Source organism: Dipodomys spectabilis, unplaced genomic scaffold (assembly GCF_019054845.1).
Source record: "Dipodomys spectabilis isolate Male_0828 unplaced genomic scaffold, ASM1905484v1 ptg000180l, whole genome shotgun sequence".
NCBI classification, from domain to species: Eukaryota; Metazoa; Chordata; class Mammalia; order Rodentia; family Heteromyidae; genus Dipodomys; species Dipodomys spectabilis.
This window is the reverse complement of record NW_024870857.1, coordinates 1580386-1601826: the sequence shown is the minus strand read 5'-3', so window position 1 is coordinate 1601826 and position 21441 is coordinate 1580386. Positions and strand designations below refer to the sequence as shown.

Below are 21441 nucleotides of genomic sequence, written 5' to 3'. Positions count from 1 at the left end.
CTGGTGCTCTTCCATTTGAGCCACAGGTCTACTTCCAGCTTTTTGGTAGTTAATTAGAGATAAGCGTATCACGGACTTTCCTGCCTGGGCTAGCTTTGAACCATGATCCTCAGATCTCAGCTTCTTGAGTAGCTAGGATTAAGTAGAGCTTTTTGGAAGACAGGGTATTAGGTTTCAACTTGGAGCTTCCTGCTTGTTAGGTAGTCACTCATCATTTGAACCACACTTCCAGTCTGAGAGTTGGGCTTTTAAGTTGATCTCCCCTGGGGTGGGGGTAAAGGGCTGGGGGTGGGGGGGATGGGAAGGGGAAACAAAGGAAGAGGCAACAATGCTTGTTAAGAAATGTACTTATTACCTTGCTCATGTAATTGTAACCTCTCTGTACAGTATTTTCACAATAAAAAAAAGTTGATCTCACCAATGAAAATTCTTGTTTCTACTTGCTGCTAGACTAAACTTCTGGAAGAGCATTTTATTCTCCAACTTAAAAACTTTGGTAACTCTTTGTAGGTCTGTTTCACATCCAGCACAGTCATTTGCATATTGTAATCAAAATTATTTCATTTATCTGTACTTGCTGTTTTCCTTAAATGACAAATTAACTATCACAAAGCCACAAGTGGAGCTGTGGCTGAAGTGGTAGAGCATTGGTCTTAAGCACAAAAGCTCAGGGGTAGCGTCCAGATCCTGAGTTCAAGCCTCAGGACTGGCACAGAAAGAAATAAAAATATTGTTGTTAGTCTTATCCTAAGCAATAACTTTCATACCCACATGAATTAGGTTTAGCTTATTCCTCTTTACAATGAACTGGACATATTCATTAAGAGAACAACATCAAGCCACCTAATTCCCTTTCCTAGGTGAATGCTTACCACACTGACAGTCCAACTTATTATTTTAGCATCTAAGAACAGCAGCATGACCTGGACCACCTTCTTGCTGGCAGAACTTTCCACTGTAGCCAAACTGATTTTTTGGTATCTTCTTAGGTAGTATCTTCATGTGTGCTCCTCCCGTCCTTCTAGAATACCATCCTCTACCTTCTCTTCCTCTTGATCGATCTTTGTCTTCCCATCCTCTTGGTTGCTGTGTTCTCTCCAACCCATCTGGTCTGGAGCAGCATTTCTTCTCTCAATATTCTTGCATATAGTGTCTACTGCTATCCATGTGTAGTTTAGCATGCAGTTTGTCTGGTCAACACTTTATCATAAAGGGTTGGAGTTGGGTCTTACATAGCATTTCATAGGACTATTACTAGAGGTAGGTAATCCTTGAGATAAACAATCACTTGTACATATCAAGACTTGAATGTATACCTTACTTTTGGGGGTTTCTTGACTCTGGATGCTGTTGAATGCATTATCTCAAGATGTTTTAGGAGCTAGTTTTCTGCATTATTTTGTTGACCACATGTTTCTGCCTCATGGGTCAAATCACACCTTTAATATCTATCTCTTATATGTCCCCATTGAATACTTCAATATCACTTACCTCTTAAACCTTCTCAGTGTCTGATCCATTCTCACTATGTTCTACTTAAGATTTTAATGATGCACATATTGGGCTTGAAGTCTGGGCCCAAGTGCTGTCCCTGAGCTTCTTTTGCTCACGGCTAGACTCTATCATTTGAGCTATAGCTTCACTTTGGATTTTTGGTTATTTATTGGAGATAAGAGTCTCACAGATTTTCCTGCCTGGGCTAGCTTCAAACTGCCATCCTCAGATTTCAGCCTCTTGAGTTACTAGGGTTACAGGAGTGAGCCACTGATGCCTGGCTAGTAATGGATATTAAAAAAATAATTGAAGCTGGACACCAGTGGCTCACGCCTGTCAGCTACTCAGGAGGCTGGAATCTGAGGATCATGCATTTCATGGCTAGCCCAGGTAGGAAAGTCTGTGAGACTCTTATCTCCAATAAACCACTCAGAAAACCAGAAGTGGCACTGTGACTCAAGTGGTAGAGTGCTAGCCTTGAGCTGAAGAGCTGAGGGACAGCACCCAGGCCCAGAGTTCAAGCCCCAGGACCGACAAAAAAAATTAATAATTGAGACAGGGTCTTGCTAGGCAGCCCATATTGGCCTTAAATTCATTATCTTCCTGCCTCAGCCACTGGAATGTTGGGATTACAGGTGTGTTCCATCACTCCTAGTTTAACAACGAATGTTTTAAAGTTTCTGTCTCTCTGCCTATCTCATTGATTTTCTCATTCTCCCTTAGCTTTACATTATGAGACATTAAGTTTGGAACTAATTACCCTTCAGATTCTTTTTTCTGGTCCCATATAAGGACAAAGGTGAACTGTTGGGGTTGGGTACATTTATAAGGATCTTTAAGGGACATTTCCCAAACGAGGCCAATTTTGCTGCTTCTGATGCTGACACTGTTGGTTAATATTTAGTACTTACAGTGGCCCAGGTGCTGAGTTCAGCACTGGCAGTCTTCACAATAATCCTAAGGACTAAGTGCTACTGTTAACCCCCAGTTTGTAGATGAAGATATGCAGGTGTGGTAAGATGAGAGGCATGGTCATTAATGGCAGGATAAGGAATTCCAAAGCCAAGACTGCTGTGCTGCTTGAATGACACAAATATAGGAAACACATGGGAGCCTGGACTCTATTTCCTGCTTACACATTTCTGCTGAGGCATGCCGGAGAATAGCCACTTGTAAGGTATAATAACTGGATCCGGGGGGCGTGGGGGGGGGGGAGGGAGGATGGGAAGGGATGTGAAGGGGAAACAAAGGAGGAGGCTACAATGCTTGATAAGAAATGTACTCATTATCTTGCCCATGTAATTGTAACCCCTCTGTACAGTATTTTCACAATAAAAAAGAAAAAAATAATTCATTATACTTCTCTGTTAAAAAAAAATAACTGGATCCTTCTAACTTACCTTTTCCCTCTATCCCTCCATTCCTGCCATTACATGGACATCCACAAATGCCCGTGGAGATGCTGTACAGAGGGAACCTGCTTCTGAGCAGACACACAGAAAATACACAGATATAGAAGCTTTCTGCCTCTGACCCACAGCATTCCTACTTCCCAACCTGCTTACTACTTCCCAGTCCAAAGTGTAGGAGTGTTTTGCAACTACCACCCACACTTAAGATTCATTGGTGAGTGAGTTTTCCTGTGTTAGAGAGAAGAACCTTCTAAAATACCACCCTTATATACACCTCAACTGTAGTAGGGGGAACTTTCCAAGTCCCACTCCCTCCCATTGCAGTTCACAGGACTGCAAGCCTTCTTGCTACTTCTCTTCCTTATTCATCCATTCATGACAGAGCACAGGGTTTTCTGGGCTTCAGTCTTTTTATGTGTGCTTGTATACCGACACACATCCATGCAACACACAAAGTTGGAGACATCTGACACATCTTTTTTTTTTTTTTTTGCTGGTCCTGGGGCTCTGTCCCTGAGCCTCTCTGTGCTCAAGGGCTAGCACTCTACCACTTGAGCCACAGCATCACTTCCAGCTTTTTCTGTGTATGTGGTACTGAGGAATTGAACCCAGGGCTTCATGCGTGCTAGGCAAGCACTCTACAACTGAGCCACCTTCTCGGCCATCTGACACATCTTGAATAGCAGAATGTGGGCTTGTGTGTGTGTGTGTGTGTGTGTGTGTGTGTGTGTGTGAGAGAGAGAGAGAGGGGGGGGGGGGGGGGAGGGAGGGAGGGAGGGAGAGACAGATACAGTCCTGGGGCTTGAACTCAGGGCATGGTCACTGTCCCTGGGCTTTTGTGCTCAAGGCTAGCACTCTACAACTTGAGCCATTGTTTCATTTCTTGCTTTTGGGTACTTTATTGGAATTTTGTGGATTTTCCTGCCTGGGCTGGCTTCAAACTGCAATCCTCAGATCTCAGCCACCTAAGTAGCTAGGATTACAGTTGTGAGTCACTGGCACCTGGCAGATTGTGGGCTTTTTTAATTCTACTTCTATGTGTGGGGCTTTTAGCAGTGAACTTTCTAGTGTTCCCCCCAATAAGCACACATAGGGCCTGTTCCCTTTTTCTCCTACCACTTTGCATGTGGGCTGAGATTTCCTAGTGCTTTTCTTAAGGCTTATTATGATGCGCACACAGACATGAACACAAGGATATAAGAGAATGAAGCTCCTTATCACTCCACATCTCCTCATTCCCACAGACTGTGTGAATTCTCAGTCTGTGAAGGAGAACGCTAGAGGAGACTCCTGACCTGTTTCTCTCACATGCCTTGCCTGTTAGGGTTTGAGCTATTTCAGGGTCTTCCTACACACAAGGTCTATAGATGTGCAAGCATTCTGCGCTGGGCTCTTGTCTCCAAAGGGGCGTGCCTTTTGAGTACCTTACACACCAGTGTGCTTTGTTGGATGGGGAACTTTAAAAAACAAATGAGTTCTTATCACAGTCATGTATACAATTATACACACACACACACACACACACACACACACAGAATGTCAAAGTGAATCATAGTTGGCTCATTGCACTGTATTCAGCGTTGGCATCTATAGTAAAGAATAAGAATCCTTCTACCACTCATAAATTTATTTCCTTGGTTTGTATGTTAAAGAGTCATTGTCTTTTAGTTGTTTCAAAGGCAGTAGAAAATTGCTCAAATGTTAATTATTTATATCACAAAACAATGTGAATATTCATGTTGTTTTAATTTTATAGGATGAAATGGTAAGCATTCTTCCTACACCCACACCTTCTTTACCTCTGCTTCCTCCCCTCCCCCCAACCAAATCCCAGGTCCCCCTTGAGCTGTCCTGTGTTCCACCTTGCCTATGAGCTTTGTATATAAAATATGTTTCTATAAACACACACAGTGAAGGTGAGTGAGATTTTCTGTCTTACTAGTCCTGCCTTTTTTTTTTTTTTGTTGGTCATGGGGCTTGAAATCTGGGCCTGGGTGCTGTCCCTCAGCTCTTCAGCTCAAGGCTAGTGCTCTACCACTTGAGCCACAGTACCACTTTTGGTTTTCTGAATGGTTTATTGGAGATAAGAGTCTCACAGACTTTTCTTCCTGGGCTGGCTTTGAACCGTGATCTTCAGATCTTAGCCTCCTGAGTAGCTAAGATGACAGGCATGAGCCACTGGCTAGTCCAGCCTTTTGCAAGCTCTCTTTTGTTCTGCTCCCTCTTCCTTTCCCTCATGTGCATACATGAGTGATGTGTGTGTACATGAGAGATACCTGAGCTGCTCCACATCATTCCACAGCACAAAAACTGTGAGCCTTCTAGAGACTCCATCTTGCCATCTCATGCATGAATTAAACCAACCTTGTTATAATTACAACCTCTTGGTGCACAATATTGGATGTGCCACAGAGTCAGTCATATCCCTCTTTTGTAGATGTGTGTGTGTGCATGTGCATGCTTATACTGGGACTTGAACTCAGGGCCTGGGTGCCCTTTAGCTTTTTCATTCAAGGCCAGTGCTGTATGTGAGCCACGGCTCTACTTGTGGCTTTAGTTTGTTAATTGGAAATAAGAGTCATGCAAATATGTTTGCTGGGGCTAGCTTTGAACTGTGATCCTCAGATATCAGTTTCCCAAGTAGCTAGGAATACAGCCTTGAGCCACAAGTTTCTAGAATATTCTTACTTCTTTGTTTGTATAACCAGAACCTTATTTTTTTTTGACTGGAGCTTAATTTTTTAAAGATTTTTTAAATTGTTTTTGTAGAGGGGTTATAGTTACATAAGTCCAGTAAAGAATACGTTTCTTTTTGGAAAATGTCACCTCTTCTCTTGCTGTCAAAGTTTTGGGGGATAGATTTGCCAAGGATTGTACCCATGCCTCTACACATACCAAGTACATGCATTAGCATTGAGCTACACCCTAGTGTAGCTTTAGGATTCTGTATTTTTCATCTTGTTCTCTTCCATTTTTCTCCCTCCTCCCACACATGTGAGTTCAAGATGTATTAGAAGGTGGTTCCTTATCACTTTTTCGTATGTGCCAGTGCTGGGGCTTGAACTTTGGGCCTAGATGCTATTCTCTATCATTTGAGCAAGAGCTCCACTTCTGCCTTTTTTGTGATTAAATGGAGGTAAGAGTCTCATGGATTTTCCTGCCTTGACTGGCTTTGAACTGCAATTCTCAGGTCTCAGCCTTCTGAGTAGCTAGAATTACAGGCATGAGCTACTGGCATCAGGCATTCCTTACCACTTTTTAAAATTGTTTTTGATATAATTTTCCTGTTATTATTGAGGTCTAGTTCAGGGGAGTTACTATTTCATAAGTCAAGTACTGAGTACATTACTTTTCTGGACAATGTCACCCCTTTCTTTGCTCCCTTTCAGTTTCCCCCTCTAGTCCCTGCCCATAAATTACATTGTTTTTTTTCCCCACATAGTGTATACTGAATTTTTCACCATTCTTCCCTTCCTTCACTTTTGATCCTTTTTAAAAATTCATTTCTATTAATGTCACCTCTTCCCCCACTGTCTCTGTTTTTCTCATAGCATTTTCAACATAGCACTTTTTATTTTTATGTTCATGTAGGTACACACAGCTTTGGGATTGGGTGTCTAGGCCCATCTGTTGACCATGAAATTATCTTTTTTTTTTTTTTTTTTTGCCAGTCCTGAGACTTGAACTCTGGGCCTGGGTGCTTTCCCTGAGTTCCTTTTGTTCAAGGCTAGCACTCAACCACTTGAGCTACAGTACTACTTCCAGCTTTTTCTGTGATTTATTTGAAGGTAAGAGTCCCACGGACTTTCCTTCCCTGGGCTGGCTTCAAACCACAGTTCTTAGATCTTAGCCTTCTGAGTAGCTAGGATTACAGCTACCAGTGCCCAGATTCGTTGGCATGTCTTAATATATATATATATATATATATATATATAATATACTGTACAGAGGGGTTACAGATACATGAGTAAGGTAATGAGTACATTTCCGATCAAGAATTGTTGCCTCCTTTTTTGTTTTCCCCTACCATCCTTTCCTTCCCCCTCTCCCCAACTCCTTCCTCCCACCACCTGAAGTTGTAAAGTTTGTTTTCAACATAGGTCTTGTACATCTCATTGTTACAATGGGTCAACCTGTATCCTTATTTCAGCATTTTGTTATTTCCCTTCCCCTCTCCAAATTAGAAAAATGTATATACAAGATGCAGGGCACCAGAATAAAATACAGTGAAAACAGGGGTTATATGGGGGAAGAACATACAAAAGTAACAAAAAATTACATAGTACATTAAAAACGACAGCAAGGAAGATAAAACCTCTTGTGTCCTTATCTTGGGATAATTTTTCTTAGCATAATCTTATATGATCATATGTACATAGCTTTTGACCTTTTCTGCTTGTCCTAGACATATACTAGTTCCTGGAAATAAGTGAAACCATGGGACCTATGTTTCTTTCGGCCTGGTTTATTTCACTTAATATAAGTTTTCCAAGTCTTTCCATTTCCTAACAAATGGGGCGGTGTCATTCTTTCTGATGGAGGCATAGCATTCTCTGTGGCATATCTTGACTTGTTCCCTTACTAGCTTTTGTGATCTTAGACCAGCAGCTTATTTTGTGTCTCAGTTTGCACAATATGTATACAAATGGGGTGACTGTTAACCTCACGGAGCTTTTGTTAGAATGGAATAAAATGATATGCATGTAATTAGATTAACACATAATGAACTCACTTTTCTCCACATGCTTTGCCTAGAGCAACTAATTCTGTCTAGAGGCAAACTCACAACTAAGCTGCCTTCTCTCAATATTTGAAAATGTTCAGAAATTGCTTCGCTGAGTGACTATTTCACAATCCTCCTCTCCCCTCAAACTTCCAGTGTCATTTCCTTTCCTTGCTCTCAGCTGCTGACCTTGCTTCCTCCTTTCCTGGAAACAAATGGATCACAAGGGGCCTTCCAAAGTTCCCACAACAGCTTCCTAAGTTGCTTGCAGATGTGCCTGAATGTGAGGTCCATTCTGTGATACAACAAATGAACTCTCAGGCTCAGAGCCAAGTCCATGCTCAGGGACACTGCTCCAGCATTCTAGTCCTTTCTATTAGCTGCAGCATATTTACCTTCAAATATATTACCACATTTCCCACCTAAAAAGAATTTTTAAAATTAAAAAGTACTACTCCAGGCCACTGGTAACTCAACACTTGTAATCCTGTCTACTCAGGAGACTGAGATCTGAGGATTATGATCCAAAGTCAGTCTGGGCAGGAAAGCTTGTGAGACTCTTATCTCCAAGTAAGTACCACAAAAAAGCTAGAGGTAGAGCTGTGGCTCAAGAGGTAGAGCATTGGCCTTGAGCAAATAAATAAATAAGTAAGTAAATAAATAAATAAAAGTGCTATCATCTTCACCCAAATCAGTCCTCTAGTTTCTACCCATTTCTCTGTTTACAAAAAAACAATAAACAAACACCAAAAACCTCCTAAAAGCAGGAGGCTTCTCTATTCTGTCTCCATCTCTATTCTGTCTCCATTTCTACTTTTCCCATTCTCTGTCTTTCTCCCTCCCTCCTTCCTTCCCTCCTTTCCTCCTTCCTTCCATCTCCTATCCCTTTTCTTTCCCCTATTCCTCTTTCATCATTCTCTTTTCTCTCCCTCCTATGGAACCTATGGCTTCAAGAAATGCCAAGTAACCTTCATGATGCTTGACCAAAGTGACATTCCCAGCCCTTCCCATTCTCTTTTGAATACCCTCCATATAAGGCAGAGGTAAGGAAACAGTTTGGACCATATAAGCCCATAGTCATGTCATACATAATGATACATATATGCTTCTCATCACCTGCCCTCCTCCCATCTTAGGTAGATGTATAGGTTACAGATAATTATATATGGCTTATGAATGATGTTATAAATACCCACATGGCCCTTGGAAGAAATGTCTTTCACATCCTCCAGGGCTTAGTGCTTCCTAGGCTGGGACTTTAGTGCTTGAGCCAGCTGTCCTTGGGCCATTTTGACATCCTCATTAGCAGATCAGCACACAATTGGTCGTTCCCATTGAGTTTAGACTCTTTACCTACCTTTCAGGATTCTATAGTCTTGGGTATTCTCCTAATCTCAAGTCTTTCCCTCAGTCTGGTTTTTTTTTTTGTGTGTGTAATGGGGCTTAAACTCTGGGCCTGGGGTCTGTCCCTGAGCTCTTCAGCTCAAGGTGAGTATTCTACCACTTGAGCTACGTCCACTTGTCATTTTCTGCTGGTTAATTGGAGAGAAGAGTTTCATGGACTTTCCTGCCTGGGCTGTCTTTGAACTATGATCCTCAGATCTCAGCCTGTTGAGTAGCTAGGATTACAGGTGTGAGCTGCTGGTGCCTGGCTGTTTTTCTTAGAAGTATTATCATCATGTTCATGATCATTATTATCTTTAAGTAGTTGTACAAAGGTGTTTTGTTTCAACACAACAGTTTAGAGTATAATGCGTCTTGATCAGTCAATGTCACCCCTTCCATCATTAGCCCACATTTCTTTAAACCCCATCCATCCTCTCAAGTTGCCTGGTTCCATTTTCAAATACATACATTAAAAATTATGACTGTTTTTGCCCATCCTTCCTCTCTCCATTCATCTGTCTTCCTCCCCTTTACCTCCTCAGCCCTGCCCTTAGGACATATGTTTCAGCTCTCTGGTATTCCTTTTGTTAAACTGTAAAATATTTGTTCATAGGAGTTATACCATCATACTCCTCCCCTGCATACGGTTCCTGCTCTTTTTTTTTTTTTTTTTTTTTGGTCCGCCGTGGGGCTGGAACTCTGGGCCTGGGCGCTGTCCCTGTGCTCTTCAGCTCAAGGTGAGTGGTCTACTGCTTGAGCCACAGCGCCACTTCCGGTTTTCTAGTGGTTTATTGGAGATAAGAGTCTCATGGACTTTCCTGCCAGGGCTGGCTTTGAACTGTGATCCTCAATCTCAGCCTCCTGAGTAGCTGGGGTTACAGGTGTGAGCCACAGGCTCCCAGCTCCTGCTCTTTTTTCTAAATTCTAAAGTTTAGTGATATACTGCTCATTAGTTCTCAGGCATTCTCAATTTGCCCTGCAACTTTAAATACCACTCTATGTGAATAACTTCCACATTTATGTTTCCAGTCTAGACCTCTTATGCTGAATCTCAGCTGCCTGTATACCTAATAAAACACTTGTGTTCCCAGGTACTGGTAGCTCACACCTGTAATTCTAGTTACTCAGCAGGTTGAGGTCTGAGGATCTTAGTTTGAAGCCAGCTGGGGTAGGGAAGTCATGAGACTCGTATTTCCAATTAACTACCAAAAAGCTGGAAAGTGGAGCTATGGCTCAAGTGTAGAGTACCAGCCCTGAGTGTAAAAAGCTAAGGGATAGTGTCTGGCCCTGAGTTGAGGCCCCTGTACCAACACAAACATAAAAAAAAAAGCCCATGCCTAATCTGAGTATATGTCACATGGCCATTTCTTACTTCTTCCATTACTTCTACCCCCATCATCTCTTCTCTGGGCCAAGTACAAGTTCTCTTGCCCATGGTCCCTTTTGTATGAGCATACACACAGCAATCAGGAGATTGAGTCTTCTTTATCGTTTCCTTCCTAATGACCCACAGTCAGATTCTAAATTTTCTCTTTTTTGTTATGTCTTTTTATGTAGCCCACATTGGTCTGGAACTTGCTATCTAGGCTAGCCTCAGCTTCCTGAGTACTGTGATTACAGGCATGTGTAAAGTTTAGATTCTAAACTTTCTTACTATCTGCCCCATATGCATGGCCTTGTAGTGTTTATCTGTATAATGGGGACAGGGAACATATCTTGAAGATAGTTTGTGAGAATAAATGTGTTATATATGAAGAACATTTGATAATAAACATTAGACTAGTATTAGGAATAAGAATAAGGAAAAGGAAAAATAGTTTATAGAGAGTGAACATTCCTGCAAGTTGTGAGCATATACAAATATACTCCATTACAGCACATACAGGACATAATCACACATGTACCATGCAAAGCATCCAGAGGACACACACACACACACACACACACACACACACACACACACGTGCGCACATGCTTCCATGAACACAGTGTACAGGAGAGAGAACGTCCTGCCTTGCTTTCTCTCCTTCATGCCTTGAGTGTAGGACCGTTAGCATCTTAATTACCCTCCCACACCCAAGGCTTGCAGGAGAGCAAGCCTTCTCTTCTCTTCCCTTCCCAGTGCAAGGCATGAGCACATACACATCTGCACCAAAGCGGTGTGGCTCCTCTTTCATTTGCCCTGTGTGTGGGACACACACCCATATACCATTGTCATCCCCTCCTGATGATTTTCCTGCCTCTTTGTGTGTACTTCCTCCCTGGTTTACCCGTTAGCACTTCTCCTATAGATATCCTGTTGCCCATGTACAATTCCTGGGCTGTTCCCTCTTACTTCTTGGAATGTACCCACATGGTGTGCCAAGAGAGTGAGTCCCTCTGCTCCCTCTCTCACATCCCTTGCATGGTGGAGGGTGAGCTTTCTGAAAACCCCTCCCACATGCAGGGTTTGCAGGATGGTGAGCTTCAACTTTCCTTGCTCTCTTGTGCATGTGCACATACACATAGGTGCACCTTCACAAAGAAAAGAAGCATATCCCCAGGGGAATGGTCCTCTGTCCTTTCTCCCATCTGAATCATGACCAGATCTTGCAAAAGGAGATTCATCTTACCTTTTTTCTTGTAGAAAATGTAGGCCCTCACCTTCATGGACAGGCAGAGTTGAAAAGGGAGGGGAGTCTTTTGATCAAGTCTTGCCAGCAGGTGGGAAGTAGAATCTTTTCAGGACTGACTGATATATCTGGGGGTGACAAATGGAATCTCGTGGCTAGTTCTACAATCCCAAGGTAGGAGGGAACTTGCATCTGTTCTTAGATACACATACAAGTGTGCATTATATCTACGCATTTGGGGGGTGGAGAGTAGAATTCCCTCACTGTACCATGCCTTTCCATATACACACTTATTTGTACAAGATGATCTATGAAAGTCTTTCCTCTGGGACATTTACACAGACATAAATCAGAGTGTTGTTAGGCAGGACTTTACTTTTCCTGGGCCTAAGATTCATGGTTGATTTCTTTGGAAACCCATTCATTCAACAAGTATTTATTATCTACTATATGTTGGTTTCTCCCCTATATACCACAGGTTTACCAGTGGTCAAGAGACAAGAATGTATGCCATGGTAGGAGTAAGCAGACAGTGTAAGGAAAATACAGAGAGTGCACACTAGGGAGTGATAAAGTGAGGACAGTGGATACAAAGTGGGTGGGGCAGTTACAGAAGAAATGGTGAAGTTTCACCATCACCTAGGACTATAAGGAAAGGCTATCTATGTTCTGAGAGCATCAAAGAGCCATTGTGGTGGTAGCAGAGGGGTGGGAAGTGGTAAGATGGGATGGAAGATAGGGAGAGCTGATGATTAGTAAGAGGTAAGGACTTGAATAAAAAAACCTATCATGCCATTATCACACTGAACAATTGCCAGTAATTTCCTAACATCATAGGTACATTGTTCAAGTTTCTTTTTGTTTCAGAGATACCATAAATTGGGATCCAAATAAAGTCCATACATTGCATTTGATTAATAGCCACTTTAAGTCTGTGAATTAAGACACCCACTCCTGCCATCTATAAATATTCTTTGCTTATATTTATTTGTTGGCAAAAAAAGGAGGCCTGAAATGCTATGTTTCCACAGTCTGGACTTTTCTGATCATATCCCTCAGCTGTAGTTTACATGTTCCTTTTTTGGGGGGGGGCGAGGGGGTCCGGTCGTGGGGCCTGAACTCTGGGCCTGGGCGCTGTCCCTCAGCTCTCAGCTGCAGTTTACATGTTCCTTTTTTGGGGGGGGGGGCGGGTCCAGTCATGGGGCCTGAACTCTGGGCCTGGGCGCTGTCCCTCAGCTCTTCAGCTCAAGGCTAGTGCTCTACCACTTGAGCCACAGCACTACTTCCGGCTTTTTTCTTTTTGCTTATGTGGTGCTGAGGAATCGAACCTAGGGCCTCATGCATGCAAGGCAAGCGCTCTACCACTGAGCCACCTTCCCAGCCCCACATGTTCTTTTTTCTTGTTGATGTTAATTGTAAATTGATAGTTACACCTAGAAGGCAATCAGATTGGAGAAGTGAGGCAGAACTACTCCTATTAGGAGGTACTTAATGACTGGCTGTCTCTCTCTGTGATGCTAATTTACCATTGATGTTCAATTCCTAGGCCATTATTTCATTAACAGTTGCAAAATGACGATATTCTAATTACATTATTTGCTCTTAATTTATTAGCTGGGTTGCTTTTATAAAGAAAATTTTCACCATATTCACTATTTAATCACTTGGTGGTATAATTTATATGGGAAACACGGCATAAATGCTGTGCTTTCTTTATATATTGCGACTCAACCTATAAAGAGAGTTTGAAAAAAAGTCTCATGGATTTAAATGTATGTAGTCTTTCATTTCATTGCAGTTCTTATCTTTAACGAAGTCAAATATCCCATCTTTTGCCAATCTGAGGTACTTCAGTACTTTTGACAGGGTCCCAGTAGTTACTTGATTTTCTGTTTTCAGGGATATAAATGTTTCTAATGCATCTTAGGCATTTTCACCAGACTTGGAGTCTGACCTGTATTCAGAGAGTATTGATTTCTTTCAGTCAGACATGGTATTTAGAGATCATATCTGGGTACTAGGTGTACTCATTCCCTTTATATTGATAATTGTTTGGAGGCTTCTCAAGATCATAACAACAGCAAAATATATTGTCCTCTTTGTAAGTAAAATACATCATGAGTTTATGCATGTACTTATAATTCAAAATCAGAGTTATTGAGGGGTGAGGTGTGTGTGTGTGTCTGTGTGTATCTCTATGTGCATTCTGGGCTTGAGCTTCTGACCTGGGCACTACCTTTGAACTTTTGTGCTCAAGGTTAGCACTCTATTACTTGAGCCACAGCTCCAGTTCCAGCTTTTTTGGTAGTTAATTGGAGATAAGAGTCCCACAGACTTTCCTGCCCGGGCTGACTTTGATCGGTGATCCTCAGATCTCAATCTCCTGAGTAGCTAGGATAACAGGCATATGCCAACAGCACCCAGCATTATTGGAATTTTATATGCTTTATTGTGACTGTTGTGTGGTGAATAAGGAGAACAAGTATAGAAAGAGGAAGACTGATTAGTGGATGATTGAAATGATACAGGTGAGATTGATTCAGGTGAGCAAGTCATTGAAAGAATTCAGATGTAATTAAATAAGGGTGGCAGTAATGGAAGATTATGAAAAGTAGTCAGATATAGATATATTTTCAAGTTAGAGCCAATTGAATATACTGCTATATTGGGTGTGAAGTATGAAAGAAAAAGTAAAAACCAACGTTTTCATCCCTTTTGCTCATGGTGTGAGTTGGATGCATGTGTGGACACCACCTTTCTAATCTTTAGCACCAGGATACAGGTGCTAAAGATACAGTGCAGTACCTCTGGGTACAGACCAATAGAGGAAAGTGTGCTCTACACTGAGTCAAGAGCATCTACCTATCACTTCTCCTAGATCCTTCATGGATCTTTTTGAACAACTCTAAGAATTGGGGGTCCAATAGTGAGTAGAGCATTGAGGGAAGGGTAGTAGGACTAACTGAATGGTGAATTTCTACCCGAGAATAAAATCAACTATTTCTTATATGCTTGCCTTGATGTGTTTCAAGGGGTTGGAAAATGAGCTGTCTTTCCTCCTTCCCATGCAGGTACCTGAGCCTTCTCATTTGCTCCTTTTCTATCCTCCTTGATACCAGATGCTTGTGCTTTCTCCATTGCCATGCATGCAGAAACATTCCAAGCAAACATTCCGAGTACCTGTATGCTGCCTCCCTCTTTTGCCTGCCTGCCTGCCTGTCTGCCTGCCTGCCTGCCTGCCAAGATGTATTGCTTAACAATGAGGACTTTGAAGAAATGTGTTGTTAGGTGATTTCATCATTTTTGTGAACATCAGGGTGTACTTAACAAATTTAATATGGCTACAACATCCCTGGGTGATATAATCTTGTATATGCAGCTTGTGGTTTACCAGAACCTAATTATGTGGTGTATGACTATAGTTTGTACCACGCACCAGACAGTCTACTGGATGTAGGGAGCTCTAGTAAACAGGATAACCAGAGTCCCCTGAGCACATTGTCTCATGGGCACATAGAGGAAGATGAAGTTTACTTGTATTTCCTGTGTAGGAACACATACATACATTCTGGAGATTCTACACAATGAATTTACTCTTTTTTGTTGTTGTTGGTCATGGGGCCTGAACTCTGGGCCTGGGCGCTGTCCCTCAGCTCTTCAGCTCAAGGCTAGCACTCTACCACTTGAGCCACAGTGCCACTTCCGGCTTTTTCTTCTTATGTGGTGCTGAGGAATCGAACCTAGGGCCTCAGGCATGCAAAGCAAGCACTCTACCACTTAGCCTCTTTCCAAGCCCTGAATTTACTCTTTAGTCTCGACTTCCCAGCACTCCATCTCATCCCCCAGGACACATATGTGCAGAGTCTCATTGACGTACTGAGCCAGGTCTCTCACACAGGAAGGGAAGTGGGCTGTTTGGGTATTTTCTCCTAAAGTTGCTATTGGATGAAGGTCTACTTGTTTGTTAGTGCTCTCTGTCACTTTCACACCTACATAAATTCTCAGGTATGCACATATTACAAGCAAGACAGAGAGGAGAATGAACATACAGAGGAGCCCAACATGTTTCTAGTTGTTGAGCTTCCATATGTATCTGGACATACAGGGACAGGGGCAGGGGCCTTTGTGTTTCATAGAGGGCAAATGACATTCTCTTTCATGCTTTTTATATTCATTCATTCATTCATTCCCTTCCCCCTCATATACATACACATACACACACACAGTGAAAAGTGAAACTTCAGGTGTTTTCCTTCCTATCCTTCATGTGAAAGGGTGTACGTTTTGTAGATTTGAGGATCCTGAAGGAGAGATTCACTAGCTCACACATAAGGGATTCAAAAGAAGGAATCTATGCATTCCCCCATACAGACACTCATACTCACAGATATTCTGATCTCTTTCCACTCACAAGGCCCTTGCATGTAAGAATGTGACTACTTCTTAAAAATGCACATTTAGGGGCTAGAAAGGTGGCTCAATGGTAGAGCGCTTGCCTTGCATGCATGAGGCCCTGGGTTTGATTCCTCAGCACCACATAAGAAGAAAAAGCTGGAAGTGGCACTGTGGCTCAAGTGGTAGAGTGCTAGCCTTGAGCTGAAGAGCTGAGGGACAGTGCCCAGGCCCAGAGTTCAGGCCCCACAACTGACAAAAAAATGCACATTTAACTGGGTACTGGTGGTTCATGCCTGTAATCCTAGCTACGCAGGAGACTGAGATAGATGTAAGAATCACAGTTCAAAACCAGCCCAGACAGGAAAGCCTGTGAGACACCTATCTCAGTTAACCATCCAAAATCTGTAAGTGGAACTGTCACTCAAGTGATAGAACTCTAGGGACAGTTCCTAGGCCCTGAGTGCAGGCCCCAGGACCAGTACATCCACACAAAAATAATATAAAATCTTGGTCATAAGAACTACCAAACCAGAAACCCTGTAATCTTTTTCTCTAGATATAACCAAGCTCTTTAGATGATTCCGATGTATGCTAAAGTTTGAGAACAAATGTGCCACTTAAACTGCACTTCTTTCTTATTGCATAGTCACACAACTAATTTGAGGGAAATGAGCCTTGCTGTGATCTCTTCTTCATTCTCTGTCTTCTTGCTTACCTTCCTTTTCCTATCTCTCAGTGTCTTTGTCCATCTAGGTTTATACTTTATTCTTGTTGTCCAAGAGAACGACAAAATATGTCCTCCCCTAAACATCTTTATTGTGAAGCTGAAGAAGACTTTCTTTACTTCTTTGAAGAGTAAGGCCCTTTGTTAACCTACAGGGGCTTTCTGTTCTGCTCCCCCTTTCTAATCCTTGCTACCTGGGTGAGAGTGCTGTATGAGTGCAATGCACCTGGGCAAGGATTCTGAGAGTGAGAGCTTTATCTTCATCTCCTTCCGTGCATTCCACAAACATATTCTGAGTACCTTCTTTATGTGGGATACTAAGTTGGGCAAAGAAGAATACAATTGCACAGAAGCTAGGCCTATTGTATCCTCGTGGAGCTTACAGTTAAGGGAGAAAGATGGAAACCTCATTATCAATTTCATCCACATGCTTCAAGATTAGGTAGGTACAGTGTGGACTGCTCATCACTACTGTCACCCCAAAACAAACTCACAAAAGTCTGAATCTTCTGTCATTTTACCTAGAGCTGTGAGATAGAGTACATTTTCTTCCTATCTGTACAGCCATTCATACATGACATTGCATATACGCAGAACAAGTTTCTTTGTTCTAGCTACACGTGGACGTGTGTACACACACACACACACACACACACACACACACACACCCCGGAAGGGGTCAGAGCCTGCTTGTCTGCTCCCCCTCTAGAATCCTTGGAACCTAGGTGTGAGTGCTGTTTCAGTGCAACACACCTATTCAAGGATTCAAAGAGAGTGAGCCTTGTCTGCATGTAGAAGGACCAAGTACCTATAGGTTGCTTCTGCCATCTTCATGCCTTCTTTCCCATATTTGAATTTTCTATGAGGTAAGATTCCATACCATGCATTAGAGGCACAGTGGTGAACAAGCTGGCTAAAATCCCCAAGCTCTCTAGAAGGTCTGTTTTTCCTCTGTGGGAGAATAAACTACATCATGCCCTGTGGAAGGTCTTCACCTCTGTCTGAACATGAGTGTTTTCTTTTCTTTTCTTTTCTTTTTTTTAAATACGTTTTTTATTGTGAAAATACTGTACAGAATGTTGTAAGGTAAGTCATCCCAGAAGCCACATTTTAAAATATAGAATATTGGAGTCTTTATTATACAATTAACAGGCTACAGGCCACCAGTTGTTACAAAGGCCTGTAGCATGCAAATATACATAACACAGCTAGGAAACATGTTAAAGAGGAAAGAAATAAAAAAAATACCAAGAAGCCAATTCAGCTCCAATGGAGAGCTGAATTGGGACTCTGTGATGAGTGGAGACGAGCCAGGAGACAGGACACAGGACATGATTACAGAGACACACGTGGCATGGAATCCTGATGGCTAAGTTGGTCCCTGCCTAAATAGGTTGGCCCAGGGGGCAGATCCTCAGGAAATTGCCAGTCCCAGGCACTGGACTGACAGATTCAGTAACCTATCAGCCAAGTGCCTGTCCCTGCCTCCAGGGATCTGGGCACGCCCATTACTGGGAGGCAGGTGATTGGGGGTGGAGGACGGTGGTTTCCCTTCCCCCAGCATAAAGACAAGATGCCACACCCTACCATCCACCATGTGGCTAATATGGTGCCTGCCAGACCTGGCCTCCTTACTTCAAGAAGGGTTACAGTTTAGTTACATGAGCAAGGTAATGAGTACATTTCTTATCAAGCATTGTTGCCTCCTCCTTTTTAAAAAAATTTATATATATTTATTGCAAAAAAGTTGTATAGAGGGGTTACAGTTACATGAGTAGGGTAATGAGTACAGTTCGTAGTGAGCATCGTTACCTCCTCCTTTGTTTTCCCCCTACCATCCCTTCCCTCCCAACCTCCCCAACTCCTCCTGCGGCCCCCCCCCATATTGTAAAGTTCATTTTCAACATAGTGTCTTGTACATCTCATCGTCACAATGGGTGGGGCTGCATCCCCATTTAAGCGTTCCCCAGAGTGTTTTCTTTATTCCCAGCTTGCTGTGTGTTATATAGTGTAATTGGGAAACCTACATTGGGTGATCTCTCTCTCTGTCTCTGTCTCTGTCTCTGTCTCTCTGTCTCTGTCTCTCTCTCTCTCTCTCTCTCTCTCTCTCTCACACACACACACACACACACACACACACACACAATATCCACACACTAGGTGCCTGAGGCCTTCTACTCTGCTCCTCCTCTCTAATCCTTTGTCCCTGGGTGAGAATGCTTGCTTTCTGAATGCAATGCACCCAGGCAAGGATTCCAAGAGGGTGAGTCTTCTCTGCATGGAGAAGGACAGAAGAACTGTGTATCACCTCTCATTTGCTTGCTGCTTGCCCGCATCTATCCTGTTTTCTTCCCTTCATCTTCTTTCTTTTCACAAATAATATGTCTTGGGCACTGTGCTGGATTTGGAATCCAGAAGAGTGAATGACACACTGACTTGGCTTCTGCCCTTCTGGATCTCATAGGCTGGGGAAGGGGAATGAACAAGTTCATCACCCATGACCCTTGCATGTTTTGAAAGAGAGAGGGGCCACATAGGGAACTTCTTATCTACCCCCTTCAACTAGCACACAAGTGTTAACTGCTTATCATCCTTCTTACTGACACATAGGAGAAACTTCTCTTGACTTCAATTCGGTTCTGGGTAAATGCATTAGGTGAGAACAGTGAGCCTCATTTAACTCACATACCAGGTATGCAGGTGCTGGAAACGGCTGTTCTGGCTCCCCCTCACTAATCCTTGCTACTTGGGTGAGAATGCTTTCTGAATGCAGTGCACCTGGGCAAGGGTTCAATGAGGGTGAGCATTATCTTCGCCTAGGACAGAGCACCTTTGTGGCCTTCCTCTAGCACCTATTCTCTTGCAGATGTGATGGGTGGTTGGTCCACGGGAAAATAAGCTACACCTGACCCTTACCTGTACAGAGCAAAAAGTCCAGAGAGAGTGGGTTCCTTCACCTTCATTATGTCTGCATGTCTGAAAGTGGGTGGGCTGCAGTGTGGGACTTGATGCACACCCTTATCTCTGTCTTCTCCACTCTCTATTTCTATTTCTTTAGCATTTTATTTTATTTTTGGTGCTGGTAGTGGGGCTTGAAATTAGAGCCTGGGCACTATTCCTGAGCCTTTTTGCTCAATTCTAGCACTCTACCACTTGAGCCACAGCTCCATTTCTGGCTTTTTTTGGTGCTTAATTGGAGATATGAGTATCACAGAATTTCTTTCCCTTGCTGGCTTCAAATCATGATCCTCACATCTCAGTGTCCTTTGTAGCCAGGACTACAGGTGTGGGCCACTTAAGCATGGCTAAGAATTTTCTATACCTCAGTATAATCCTACACAAACAAACTTTATTGGGGAAGGGTCCCAACTGCTAACCCACATACAGATCTGTACCCACAGAGAAGGTCCTCTGACCTAGTTCATCACAAACATTTCTTCATCCCAAGTGCCCATGCTGCCTTGTCTTGTAGTTTCTACCCAAGGACTCCAAGGGATGGAATAAGGCAAACCTGTATTTAAAGGGACAGAGCTCCTGCTTCTTTCCTGCTTCTTTCCCTACCTTCTACAAATAGTCAAGCGTCTACTAGACACCAGATACTAATTTGGTATTAGAGGATGTAGCAAGAATCAAAATGGAAGCCAATCTGGCTGCTGGTGGCTCACACCTGTAATCCTAGCTACTCAGGGGGCTAAGATCTGAGGATTGTAGTTCAAAGCCAGCTGGGGCAGGAAAGTCTGTGAGATTTCTATCTCCAATTAACCAGCAAAAAGCTGGAAGTGGACTGTGACTCAAGTGGTAGACCACTTAGCCTTGAGTACAAAAGCTCAGAGACAGTGCCAAGGCATTCAAGCATAAGACTGGCACACACACAAAAAAAGATAAAAATGGATAAGGTTGCGGGTATTAGAATAAAGTAAAAGCAGAAAGTGAACTCTACAGACCAGATCAACTTTAATGGAAAGTTGAAGAGGAATACACATAGTGACCTGAGGAGAGTCAGGAGACATGAGGTATCATGGGGGCAGAGATGGGGGACTTTAAATAGGGTCCTTACTGGGGGTAGGGTCAAAGGTGGCTGGATGGTAGGCTTACAGGTTTGTTGCCTCAGACTGAAGTTGATTACTGGGGCCTGGTTCTGGGAACCTATTGTTTGAGCAAACCCCCTGCTTAGTTGAGTGTGGCCTACTTGAGGAATTTAGAGGTCTGTCACCTGGGGGGAGGTGGGGGAGTGGGCTTTCACATTTTGAGATTGCAGATTCCCATCAGTTGCTATCTTATATCTAGTAGGAGACTAATAAATACACTAACATACACAAATGTTGTGGGCTAGTAGGCTGCTGTTGGCAAAAACCAAAACCAAACAACTGTATGTTACTAGTTTCCCATTCTCTATGCATTAAGAGATGCAGATTCTGCTCAATGAAATTTCTCAAACTCTGCCCTACTCTATACCCTAGACACACCCAGAGCCAAGGACCTATGTGCAGAAAACTCACTGGGAGGAAGAAGATGAAGCCTGTTCTCTCTCTCTCTCTCTCTCTCTCTCTCTCACTCACTCTCTCTCTCTCTCTCTCCCTCTGCATTCCACAGTGAGCCACCAGCTTTCTTTTTCTTCCCTCCTCTCCATTCCCCTGTCAACTCACAGCCTCCTGTCTTTTCTACCCTTGTGCTGGGATTTCGTGCTGTGTCACC

At 42.9% G+C, this 21441-nt stretch overlaps 1 protein-coding gene across 2 annotated transcripts in view; it reads left to right on the top strand.

The window, feature by feature from the left end:
- The window catches only part of Clcn5 (chloride voltage-gated channel 5), a 201622-nt gene that overhangs the window by 88643 nt on the left and 91538 nt on the right, over window positions 1–21441 (top strand). The gene's annotated exons all lie outside the window — the stretch shown is intronic.